Source organism: Xenopus laevis, chromosome 8L (genome assembly GCF_017654675.1).
Source record: "Xenopus laevis strain J_2021 chromosome 8L, Xenopus_laevis_v10.1, whole genome shotgun sequence".
Taxonomy (NCBI): domain Eukaryota; kingdom Metazoa; phylum Chordata; class Amphibia; order Anura; family Pipidae; genus Xenopus; species Xenopus laevis.
The window spans coordinates 111,473,185-111,476,442 of record NC_054385.1 but is presented as its reverse complement, the minus strand read 5'-3'; the positions used below and the strand labels follow the sequence as shown (position 1 = coordinate 111,476,442).

The 3,258-nt window shown below is 29.7% G+C and overlaps 1 non-coding gene across 1 annotated transcript; it reads left to right on the top strand.

Moving 5' to 3' along the window:
* The first annotated feature begins 2,743 nt into the window (after window positions 1-2,743).
* LOC121397427 lies at window positions 2,744-2,925 on the top strand. Its single transcript, XR_005963663.1, has one exon. It is a non-coding gene; the product is annotated as a U2 spliceosomal RNA (small nuclear RNA).
* The last annotated feature ends 333 nt before the right edge of the window (window positions 2,926-3,258 follow it).

Below are 3,258 nucleotides of genomic sequence, written 5' to 3'. Positions count from 1 at the left end.
TTACAATTTCCTTGAAGGTGAAAATTATGACAATGTGTTGGAGTAGGAATTCTGTTAAAAAATAATGGGTTGAAGAAATAGTTCTGGGGAGAGCATTAATGGTCTCAGTAAATATGAATAGGATACATTTTAAATGTCTATGTGTATATGCTTCAACAGAAAAAGAAATGCGTGTGGAATTGTTGGAAACTCAAACTTTTTGTTGACAGGGTCAGAACCATTTATTATTGGGGGTGATTTTAATACCTCATGGTCAGGAGAAAAAGGGGACGTATGTAAGGATAAATCAGCCATGTGTTTAAAATCATTAGTTGTGTCTTTAAAATTGAAGGATGTTTGGATGGAAAGTGGAAACGACCTTTCTAAAATTGTGAGGAGAATAGATTATTTTAATTGTTTTTCTGATCATAAATTAATAACATGTTTAATTAAAATTTCAGAAGGTAATATTTTAAAATCAAACTATTGGAAATTGAATGTTACATTATTAGAAGATATTGATGTTAGAGAAGGATTTGTTAGATCTTATAAAATATGGAGGGAATCTAAAAAGAATTTTAAAAGTATTCTATTAAAGTGGGATAATATGAAAACATTTTTAAAGATTTTTTCATTCAAACAGGTAAAAAGAAGGTAAAAGAAAGGAGGAGACTGTATAGATCTTTAATTACGCAATTACAAATACTGTTACTGAGAAAAGTAGGGATTGATACAAGAGAAAATATGGAAGAAACTTAGAAGGAAATTAAAAAAATCTTGGAAGAAAAAGGGAAGCAAATTAAAAAGGTTTTATTGATACAATGGAAGGAGAAAGTTGATAAAAATGCTCTTAAAAATTGGAGACCTATAACTATTAAATACAGATTATAAAATTTTTGCAAAGTTATTAGCATCAAGATTAAAACAAATTATTTCAAAGGTAATAGAAGAAAATCAATATTGTGCAGTTCCAGGTAGGTCAATTACTGAAGCATTGTCCTTGATAAGAGATATTATTTGTGATACAAGAGAAAGGAATCAGAATATAATGGTAACATCTTTTGATTTCGAAAAAGCTTACGATAGAGTGGCTCATCATTTTCTTTTTAAAGTTTTGGATAGAATGGGTGTACCCTCTTTTTTTCTAAATCAAGTTTAAAGTTTATATAGTAAAAGTGTTAGTAAAATTTCAGTTAATGGATTCTTATCAAATGAGGTAAAATTGCTTTCTGGTGTAAAACAGGGATGCCCTTTGTCTCCAATATTATTTATTTGTGTTATTGAACCATTACTAAGAAGTATATGTCAAGATAAGGTTATTAAGATGGATGATGTTTATGTTATACTGAAAGATACAATAAGTTTTAGGAGAACATTAAGGTACATAGATTGGTTCAGTTGTGTATCTGGTTTTAAAGTTAATCTTGATAAATCTAGTAGTTTGATAATCGGGAAGTGGATTTTTGATTTTGAAATGAATTTACAGGTATCTAGAGAAATTAAAATTTTAGGTGTTTGGTTTTCAGAAAATGGTGATAATGTTAAAAATTGGGAGTCTTTATTGGAAAGAGTTAAATTGGGAGTCTTTATTGGAAAGAGTTAAAAAAAGCTATGTTTTTGGCGTCTAAGGGAATTAACCTTTGATGGGAAAATTTTAGTTTTAAAACAAGTAATTTTGCCAATCATTTTATACGTGTCAATGGTTTTTAGTCCTCCTTTTATATGGTTGAAAAGGTTTATTAGAGAGTTTGTCTTTTTGTGGGGTGTTAAAATGGAAAGATTAAAATAGTAAAATTTTAGCTTTTTCTCTTAAGACAGTTCTGTTTTCAAAATCGATTTTAGGGACTTTTATCAATTAGGTTTCTTATTAAAAAAATATAATTGGATATCTTTAGATCTTTCTAGACCATATGCAGAAGTTTTGCCTAAGCAATATATCATTTTAGAAAAGATTATATGTGATTGTAATTTAAAAGATTTATCTATTGAGATTTTGTCAAATCATAAAAAGATAAGTTTTTTAAAGAAACAAATGAGGTGGTATTAGTTAGCAATTATACAAGTGAAAAATCTATAAATATATGGAAAAATATTTCTACTATATTGATAAATGAACAAAAAGATTTAGCTTGGATAATTCATGATTGTTTGGTGACAAGGCAATTTAATCATAGAAGAGGATTGATTTGATTTGCTACATGTCCTAGAAATTCATGTGTTGTGGATGAGACTCCTATACATATATTTTGGAATTGTAAATATGCACGATTGGTATGGAAAAAAGCTGGTGTTTTTTTAAAATGGTTCAGGGGTTTACAAAATTTTTAAGTTATGAAAATGTGTTATATGGTATAGGTATCCCAAGTGAGAGTTTTAGATTAAGTTGGTTATTTATAAATTGTCTTAAATTTGCAATATGGAAAATAAGTAATTTTTTTTGTATAAAAGAGAATATATTTCTTCTGTTGAATGTATAAGATTTAGTTTAAGCTTCTTGTATATCTATTTTTGGATAGATGTTAAATATAATGGTATTGATGTTGCAGAGGAAAGATGGAAAACAAAAGAATGGAATAAACATTTTTAATTAAGAAAAAAAAAAAAATATATATATATATATATATATATATATATATATATATATATATATATATATATATATATATATATATATATATATATATATATATATATATATATATATAACAATGAAAAAAAATATATTTCACAATGATGGATTAAGGAATTTTAAGATCTACAGATTTTAACTACTCTGATCTGAGTGAAAAAAAAAAATCTGTTCTTATCTGTTTAATATCTGATACGTCTCCTATATGGGGACCATAAATTAAATGGATTTTTGGAACAGAGAGATGGAAGAGCTTGCTCTGTCCACTCCACGCATCAACCTGGTATTGCAGTACCTCCAGGACCGGTGCACTTCTCTTAGCAGAAAAAGCAGAAAAAGAAGCAAATGAGCTCCGGGGAAAGGAAAAGCCCAGCAAGAGCAGCCCAAGCAAGCAAACTTTGGGAGGACAAGCAGTGCGGAAGAGAGAGTCCCAGAGCAAGGAGGAAGACGACGGTGGTGCACAATGCGTGGCTGCAGCATGACAGGCCAGCAGCAGAACAAGAGAGAAAAAGGCAGGCAGGCGTTCCGTTTGGTAGTTGTCTTGTGATCCAGGGTTCAGCTGTGAGCTGTTGCAGGAACAAGCTGATTGCATCAACGAGCTTGTTGTGGCATCAGAAAGAGGCAGGGCTATGCAAATAAGGTGTGCCGGG